Source organism: Pteropus vampyrus, unplaced genomic scaffold (assembly GCF_000151845.1).
Source record: "Pteropus vampyrus isolate Shadow unplaced genomic scaffold, Pvam_2.0 Scaffold16, whole genome shotgun sequence".
NCBI lineage: Eukaryota > Metazoa > Chordata > Mammalia > Chiroptera > Pteropodidae > Pteropus > Pteropus vampyrus.
In genome coordinates this window covers 9,315,470-9,325,516 of record NW_011888797.1, presented here as the reverse complement: position 1 = coordinate 9,325,516, position 10,047 = coordinate 9,315,470, and the positions used below count along the sequence as shown (strand labels likewise).

Below are 10,047 nucleotides of genomic sequence, written 5' to 3'. Positions count from 1 at the left end.
TCACTCCCAAGACCGCCGACTAAGAGAAGGGTAGGGGACTGCTGATTTTATCATAAGCTCTTCTTTTCCCATTTGGTTTGCTGTCATTTATATACATGTATTTGATAAAATAAAAAATTAAGTTTAAAAAGAGAAAATAAGTTATCCAAAACACCCTAGAAATAAATATCAAAGGTCTCTTAGAATGCATTTGTACAAAAAAAAAAAAAATGAACTTCAAAAATTGAAAGATAAAATTTAATTAGTAGTTTACATCGGGATAATTTTTTTTAAGAAAACTGTTCTCTGTTCCCACCCGTTCTTGCCTCACTCCCCAGTATCACACAGTCCCAGGAGTGTTCTTCTCTTCCCCCATGCCCATCGCCAGGCTCTGCTAATTCTCCCTTTGGATTGTCTCTGGCACTTATCCCCTAGTCCACTTCCTCTGCCTCTTGAAGTTCATAGTCATCAAGTCCTTTCAGAGTCTGTAGTATCCTTCGAACAGATCTCTTTGTCTTCCCTTCGTCTCACTTTTGTTTTCCCCATGCTGAGTTTTTCTCTCTTCCTGTACTAGACTTGTTTATAACTTTTAAAAATAATAACAAAATTCCGTAGATATATATTTATATTCTCTACTAGGTCGTACATATTTCTTTTTCTTTCTTTCTTTCTTTTTCATTTAACAGATACTTTTTGGGTGCTTTTAAGGCAGTCACTGGGGTTACAAAGATGAATTAGACCTGCACAATTGCCGGCCCTCAGAGAGTCCATGTTCTGCAGAGCAACGGATGTATAAACAAATAATTGTAATAGAATAGAAGTGCTATACTGGAGTATTAGGTGAGTATGTATGAGTTAGCCAGATGGGTAGGAAGGAGAAAGGCTTTCTAAGCGGAAAGAATAGATGCAAAAAGCTGGAGGGTGAAGCAGCACAAGGGGTCTTCCAGGATTTGATATGCGTGAGAGTACTACCTGGGCCAAGCCACTGTCGTCTCTCGGTTGGGTTATTATGATAGCCTCCTGGCTGGTCTACCTTTTTCTGCCTTTGCTGAGTGATTCATTGAAAAACCTAAATCTGACCACGGCTCTTCTCTGCTGGGAACTCACTGGAGACTAAAAGCCAAATCCCTGCAGGAGCCTTAAGCTTTACAAGACATCACTCTTTCCCCATTGCCACCTTCTCCACCTCCTGCTGCTCTGTTCCTTGCTTGTTCCACTTCAATCACACGGGCCACCTTGTTCCTGGAATAAGCTGAGCATGTTTTCACATCCGAGGCTCTGCATTTGGATTCTCTTTGTGTGGCGTGCTCTTCCCTCAGGTAGACCCATGGCTTGCTCCCTAAATTTCTTTAGGCTCAGATGTCACTTTCCGTGACTACTCTCTACGAAATAGCGGTCAGCGGTCCTCTATCCCTCCGACCGCTGTACTTGCGTATCCTTTCTTTCTTTCTTTCTTTCTTTTTCTCCATAGCACACCGTCTGTTTCTTGTTTTGCTTGCCTGTTTAGTATTTGTCTCTTCCTACTAGAATACAAACTCCGTAAGGGCAGGAACTTTGTCTTTTTAATCACTGTTGTTTCCCCAGCATCTAGAACAGTGTCTAATACGTGATAAGTACTCAATAAATATTCAGTGACAAGAATTAAAGCTGAATAGATGAAAGAAGCAAAGGGCATGACTTCCATTCACAGGCGTTTGGGCTTGAGACTGTAGGCAGTGAGGAGACTAGGATTTTAAGAGAATTAGCAATATTTAGATTTATTTTAGAAAGATCATTCTAGCAACTCCTTGGAAAGTCGATTAAGTTGAAGTTAAGTTAGAAGAAAGGGGAACTATTAAAAAAAAACAAGAATACTCGAGATAGCCTGGGCGAGAGTTGGTGAAAGCAGAGACTCATCTTTTTCCGTTTCCCACAGTACATAATGTGGACTCTCCCATGTAGACTTTCAGTTAATGTATGTAGTAATAGAACTGTAATAACTCCTTTTCTGTGATAAATATTTATGAATGATTATGCTGTGATAAGCTTTCTGCAGAGTTCTTAAAGCTATTAAGAAAAAGGTTTCTGTCTTTTTTACAGACTTTCAACTTTAAAAGCAGATATTCAACTACCTGGCTAATTCAGTTTAGCAAGCATTTTTCTAAAGATCGGTTTCTATGTGCTTATCATTTGGTGCGCAAGTGTATAATTCAGTCCCTGATCTGCTTAGGAGCTTTGTTTGTGGAAAGAATAGAGGAAATGTAAACCGTCATGTAACTGTGGTTCCAGACAAAATGCAGTTTTGTTCTGGGATGGGTATATGGAAACATTTCGTCTGTTACTATTGTATATCATATGAATCATTTATTTTTAAGATATGGACTTTTAATAGAACATCTAATGCAGAATCTATGAAGAATACTTAAAACGATTTTATGATTCAAGAGACACTACAAAATCTTGCTAACGTTTTATTCTGAAACTACGTTATGGCTATATTCATAGATATTCCAGTTTAACATATAGAAAATGCAAACTTAATTGTCTACGAAGATAAAGAATAAATTAATTTAAATCATAGTGAAAAGTTTAAGAAAAAAGAGTAATCACGCATTGTAAAATCAACAATTACATTGAATAGAACAGGCAACCAGTCATTTACGGTGTGGGGGGCCTTCCATTTCCAAGGAAGCAAGTAGCTGACCCAGAGTATCTCCCATCTCTTGTTGCCAGTGGAAGGCGTGATTCAGGGATGTTTGAGGTTCTAAATACTGCTTTAAGGAGATACAGAAGAAAGAGCTTTTAAGAGGTTGGCGACATTAAGACTATTACAGGGTTTGTCATTTTAAACCTAATAGACTATTGGTTTGAATGACTTTGTTCTGAAATATTTATTTTTCTGTTTAAATATTCATTGCTTTGAGATGGCAGAACTCAGCCTCAGGGGAGAGTTTGGGCTGGCTTTTCTCCATGAGTAATTTGAAAGAGGGGTGGGTGGGTGTGTGTGTTGAAGACAAGTGATTGGCTGGCGAGTTTGTAGTATTGTTGTTGGCCAAACCTGTACCTGTTCTTAGACTTGCATATGCCAGATGCTATACTTCATTTTTATTCTAAGCATGAAGTTAAAGTATATTGTATTTCCTGATTTATTTATCATGTTTGTAAGGGCACTTAGTTCTCTCCTGCACTGCATCTCCCCATCATGTGGCTGTTGCACACTCAGACTTTGGGTCCTGGTCCTTCAGTTAGGCTTGCATTGCACTAGGTTTGCATTTTTGAAAAAAACTTGGCGTTTATTTTCATCCGTGGGTTCCATATAAGAGGGCAGTCCTCCACTTTCAAGTAAGTTACTTTTGTGGTCCCTGGTGCTTGCCTTTCATAACCTATTTCCTCTCTAATCTCTGCCCTTCTTCTAGGGGTGTAGATATTTCAGAGCATTTTCTGGAGGCATCTGCTGTCACCATGATTCTCTCCCACTCTGCTCAGCCAAAAGCCTCTAAAGCAGTCTTTCTCAGGGTGATACCCAAGCCACTTGCCTGTACCCAGAGTGCAGGACCCTGCTCTAACTCACTGAATCATAGTCTGTTGGGAAAAGATCTTGATTTAAAAATAAAAAAAGTTCTCAGAGTGCACAATAAAATGAGACTCTGCTCTCAAGGAACCAGGTAAAAGATGAGTGTGGGTCTGGGGGCGCTGGGTGTAGTGGCCGTGGGTCCATACCACATGGGGTTGGTGGTCTTCTTGAGACCGCAGCAGGATTAGATATGTTCCTAGACTCCTTTCGTGGAATCAGACAATACTTTTCCTTAAAATGATATTTCAATTGGTGATTTGGCTTTTTAGTACTATATTCATTATCATATAATTAGATCTGTTTTTGTGAGCTTCCTTAGGATCCCAGCCATCAACCTAAGTTACAAACAGCCAAACAAAAAATAAACTGTTGGAATCTACGGCCAGGCCACCCTGAACAAGCCCCATCCTGTCTGATCTCAGAAGCTAAGCAGGGTCGGGCCTGGTTAGTACTTGGATGGGAGACCACCTAGAAGACCAGGTGCTGTAGGCGTAAAAAAAGATAAGAAATAAGGGATTGTAAACTGACAAGGTCCTTGCAGTCTGTGAGGTCAACCAAGGCTTGCCTCGCCTAAAAAAAAAGTGGGTGGCGGTGGGGAGATGAACCTTTGGAATTCAGCCTGAACATACAAACTGGCGACTGCAAGGAAACTTCATGTATAGGTTTTTCCTCCCAATTTCTAATTTACCTACAGATTGTCTGACATCTTATGGCTCTGGATATAATTTATGTTCACTGTGAAAGAGAAAATATATTTATCTAGTTTACTTTTGCTGCTATTAAATTTAAGTATATTGGTAAATTGAGAATCTAGAATAAATTTCACTTTCTGTCTAGTATCATTTTACTTTGTACATGTTTATCTATTTTACTTCTCTGGGTTTTCTTCTTGGTCTGTCATTCTTCTAAATAGTTTTTTTCAATACTTTAATTGATTCTAAATAATCTTAAATCCACTGTTCCGTCCTTATCTTTCTATGATAAAAGTTATTATAGCACTTTTTTTCCCTTTGGTCACAGATATCTGGGCAGAAGTCACTGCTTTTTAGCACAAGAGCTGTGAAGATTGAGAGGCCTTTCCTTAGGCCCTCGCCACTGAAAGCTTTTTGTAAATTCTGAAAAAAACAGGCAGAGTTTGGAATTTGAGCCTATCTGAGCAAATCTCAAGGGATAAAAATGATATAATTTAGTAAGTGCTTAAATACAAAAATATTTCCTTTCTGTTTCAAACCTGGAGAATTAATTTCCATTTATCTACAGCATTAGGAAAATGACGGGTGAAATTGGCAGTTGGTGATGAACTGGTAAGAAGATGCTCTACCTGAATAGCAAAGTGATTCTTTTTATGATGGTGCAAATAAAGTTAATATTGATCTCTATCTATTGGTGATTCATTCTGATCATAGATATAATATGGGAAGTGGGAAACTTTTAAGATAGGATTTGCAGCCTTTTAACTAGAAACAGCACAGTAGCTGATTAGATATAAAAGTGAGATGCAGGATTACCAAACCAAAAAAAATTGAATGATAAGGAAAAATAAAAGGGAAGATAAACAAATAAAAACACCCTTCTCTCTCCAAGATTATATAGATTTTAATTCCTCTGGAAAAATGAAGAGTGTTACATTTGGGGCCATTCTATGTTCCCTTATAGTATTTTATGCTTAGCTTTATTTGTAGCTAATAACAACATTGATGTAATTATTAGTTGGTGTGCCTTGCTCACCTTTTAAATTTGATCCTACAAAAGCAAAGTCATATTTGTTGCCCTGTGTCTCCTTCCCTCCTACAACCAGCATGTTGTAAATGCTTAAATGTCAGTAAATAATTGATTCAAATAATACTCAGAAAAATTAAGTAGGAACAGAGGCTGTGTGCTTGAGAAACAATAACAAAACAGGCTCATATACTTCAAGTAGTATGACTTGTAAATAATGAGAAAACTTTTCTTTAAAGAGTGAATAAAGGTGAGTTCATAAGTCCTGAAAAGTGACTCTGCAACTATAATAAATCTTGAAAAGTCATCTTGGTCTGCCCGTTCCCTGTAACTGGTTGGTTGCCAGATTCTTTAAATTCCACGCACAACATCCCTTGATTCCATTTTCTTTGCCCAGCTACACTCGTTTAAGCCCAGGTGTCTTCTCCACTCTGTTCCAAAGCCTCCTTTTTCTGACTCCTGATTGCCCCCCACTGGTGTATCCCACATGCTATTAACATTGCATAAGCTGTGATTCGGTTATTCCCCTATTTTGATTTTGCTTCTTTATCACCAAGAAATAGTAGTTAAATTCATCAATATCTAACTGATTTGGATATTAGGATACTCAATATAGAGAGCAAAATATCATAAAGGATAAAGGAGAGGTTTCAAGTGAGTCTGGTTGGCTGGGGAAAATGGTTAACTCAATCAGCAGAAATATGGAAAAGGTTAAAAAATTACTTTTTAGACATAACAATTTGTAATGTTAGTGGGACACCGAGGGTGGAAGGGTTCAGTTCGAGCTGGAAATAAGCACCTAGAAGAACCGGGAGGAAAGAAACCTAATTTAGTAGAGTGACTGGCACCGTGTTAATGAGTTTGACTTGCTCTCAGTTCTCACAACATCCATATGATGTAAACAGTCCATTTTGCAGATGGAAAAACAGGCTAGAAAGGGTTAAGTAATTCATCCATATCTGGCGAGAGGTACAGTTGAGACTTAAAGTCAGGTCTGCCTTTCAGGCTCATGCTCTTTTTTTTTTTTTTTTTTTTTTACTCTGCCTCCCATGAAGGTTTGGGAGAAAGGACATGCATAGACCTAAAAAATATTTGGGAGTCACTCAGGTCGGTAATGGTTGAAGCTCTGAGATTGCTGTGGGAGAGGGAATAGACCAATAAAAGGATTGATACTTGGTCCTTGGGTTATACCTTTTTTCTGTTAGATGAGACTTTACTGTGATAATATCCTTGAATTTAGAATGAAAACATTTAGCATATTTCACATTGTATACCAAAAGACCATATATGATAATGTATCTGTTGCCTCTGTTACTACACATAATTTAAAGGAAAAAGACACCTGTGGCTGTCTTCATATTGTAACAGCAGAGTGTCTCTCATTAGTTGCAGCAGAGACTGTATGGCCTGCAAGGCCTAAAATACCACTATCTGGCCCTTTACAAAAAGAGTGCTGACCCCTGCTTTCTACCATACTTCCTTTCTAGGAATAGCATCACGGACCAAGGGATTATTTGACTTGATCCTTGATGGCCAGCTAAGTTTTTCATTATACATGAGTATTCTTGGTAGGGGATGCAGCATGAGGAATGACATTGATCCCTGCTGTGACAGCCTGGCTGTGATTTGGGAATAGTGAATAGTCTAGATTCACTGTGATACAGAATTAGAGTTAGGGGTTGTATATGATAGGACCAGTGGGGAAGGGGAAATGATAAAAGACCCCACTGGAGATGCCACGTAGAGTAAGTGGCCTTAGAATTGGCTTGGATTTGGATTTGAGTCTGCTCATGCCAGTTATTAGCTTGATTGCTTTTGATAAGATACTTAACCTTTTAAAATGTCAGTTCCCTTATCTGTAAAAAGACGAATGAGAATACCTACTTTATAGGGTTGTGAGAATTTAATGAATGAATGCATATAAAGTGTTAGTGTATTGCTAGATATATAATAAGCTGCTAATACAGGTAAGGGAGGGGGTCTAGAGGCGTCGAGAATGTATTTAGTAGGCAGTAGTGAACCTTTGTGACACCAAGTTGGTACTCATACAGATTACTCTGAATTGTTTTTGCATAATTCCAGTAACCTCCCTAATGTGACTGTAAACTCCTGAGAGGCATATTTCTTTTTTTATGATGTCTTCAGTGCCTACGACAGTTGTAGAGCCATAGTAGGTATTTGGTTGATAATTCATTTTCTCAGATGAGATATCCTTAAGCTGCTTATTAGCCAGTGCTATTAAAAACAAAACATTTTCATACCAAATACAGAGGTAAATTCTTGCCTAGAAATAATCATATAAACAGTCATGTCATCGTTTTTCTGGGAGCTATAGTACTTCTCTTCTAAACTTATAACTCTGGAATATGGCCTGGAAATTTAACAGAAATCAACAACCATTTAACATTTTTTGATAATAATAAATACTTAGGGAAATTTTCAGACATCGCAGAGTATATGAGATAAAATATGAAATCACTCCTATCCCAATTTCATTCTCTTAGTACACAAATATAATGGTTTTTGTTTAACAAAACTAAAAAGGCATTCCTATAAATAACAAAATAATCTGCCAGGCGTTTCTTCTTGAACTCCTACCAGAGGCTTACGTTTCCCCTCTTTTTGGGAAGCAGTTCGGCCTCAGCCCGTCTTGCATCTCTTTGAAACGTGTAAGCGCCAAGGCTACAAGTGGATCCTATAGAATGTTTTTATCTTTCTTCCCCTATCTCCCACTGCTAATTGTGTTTATTCAGGTGACTGAGCCAGCTTTGCCAAGACTACCCCCGTGGGAAAGTTAATACTGTGCGTGGTGTGCCAGGGGATCGTTCCCAGCAGGGCCGAGGTGCAGAGTGGAAGCTGGTATGAGAGACAAGTCTGAGGAGCCAAGGCAGAGCAGAGCGTTCGAAGTCCCCTTTGCCATGTCATTCGTAACTGAGAAAGAGTGTCTTTGAGCCTTTACTGGTTATTCAGTGGACCCTCCGTGTGCCCTGTAAGATTATATTTATGCCTGGAGTTGGAGTGCAGATCTGTGGAGAGCTTTGGTGTCCTTATTTCTCTTTCCCTTGCTAATCCACCTGAATTTGAATTTTCTCTTTCATATCTGTCTTCAGGCCAGTAAATCCTGCGAGAGCTTCTGAAGTGGCATGCTTCATGTAGGTAGGTGGGTAGATAGAGGGGTAGGTAGATATGTAGGTAGGTCAATAGAAATATAGCACTGAATAATTTGAAGGAGAAGGGAGAGAATTATTTTATTTCCCTCTTAGGACACCTAAATAGCTCCAGAAAAATCATCTACAGTACCCCAACCTGGAGATAATGAAAAGAACTTAAGCAGCGATGAGTGGCAAAGGTAGACTTTTTCCCTGAAAAATTACGGGTAAGAATTTAAGGTTTTCATGGCATAATTTCTAAGAACTAAACAAAAGGAAGATTTTGATGTAAAGCAATCCGTAGTACTATGTGGAAATGATTCTTGGATGCCGAAAGCAGATGAATTTTGATGCTATATAACCTTAAAATGAAAGAATGTCATGAGTCTGTATCTCTAGGTAATGCCACTGTCATTTTCTTAAGAATAGCAGTAATTCAGTGCTTCCTCTTACTGATTACATTTTTGTCATTCTCTTTTAAAAATACTTTGTAGGCTTTATTACAAAAGTAATACATGCTTATTATTAGGAGCAACAGGGAACTTGGGGATTTTGAATAGATACGTTCGCTCTGTTGATTGTGGTGATGATTTCATGTGTGTATACGTACATATGTCAAACTTACCAGAGTGAACGCTAAATAAATAGATGCAGGCTATTGTATGTCAGTTATACCTCAAAAAACTTTATTTTTTTTTATTGTTGTTGGTTTGATGACTAAAAAAATTGCACTTATTTTGCTGTTAATATATATTTCCACTTGTTAGTGAGATTGAGCATTTTTATCATATCAGCCATCTTTAGCTCATCTTTTGCGAATTATTCAGTGTGCATTTTTCTGTTGTGTGTTTCTTGTCAATTCGCGTGACTTGTTCTTGCATTAGTGATTAGTGTGTCTGTCTTACTCTTGCAAATATTTTCCCCAGTTGGCTTTACTTTTGACTTTCAAGTCCAATTCTCTCCCTTTCTTTTCCCCTCCCTCTCTTCTTTCCTTACTTTCTAGCCAAACCTGCCATTTTTTTTTCACTTTCTGGTTTTTAGGTTTCCTGTCTCACTTAAAAATTCTCCACACCCTAGTTATACTCCCAAGTTTTTTTATATTTTCATAGTTTTAGTTGTTATATAAGATTTTATTCCTTCTGGAATTTTTTTGAGTATGAGCTGAGGGGCTCATTTTGTTTCTGGTGGGTAGGCAACTTTTACAAATATCATATGATAAATAAACCATCCTCCCCCACACACACTGAGTCAAAATGCCACCTTTATCTTCTATTGAATTTCCATATAAACTTGAAGCTGTTTTAAGATCATCAGTGTTGCATTAATCACTTTATATATTCTCACATAGTTTTATGGCATTTTAATATATGGTAGCACATTCCCCATTTCATGGTTTTTCTTTTTCCAAACGTTATCAGTCGTTTTTCATATGCAAATTAGAAAGTATTTAGTCCTATTTCCTTCCCCAGACGCTATTCGCTTCTGATTGGAAATGGCATTAGGTATACATTTTATTTTGGGAAGGATTAACAATTTTATGTTAAGTATTCCTCCAGAAACACACTATATCTATTTAGGTCTAGTTTTATATTATATATCGTATGTTTTATAAGTTTTGTTATACCTTTGAATTACTGGTTGCTGCTA

At 37.8% G+C, this 10,047-nt stretch overlaps 1 protein-coding gene and 1 pseudogene across 17 annotated transcripts in view; both read left to right on the top strand.

Moving 5' to 3' along the window:
* The window catches only part of RBFOX2 (RNA binding fox-1 homolog 2), a 252,781-nt gene that overhangs the window by 185,815 nt on the left and 56,919 nt on the right, over positions 1 to 10,047 (top strand). The gene's annotated exons all lie outside the window — the stretch shown is intronic.
* Positions 3,907 to 4,024, top strand: LOC111736046 (annotated as a pseudogene).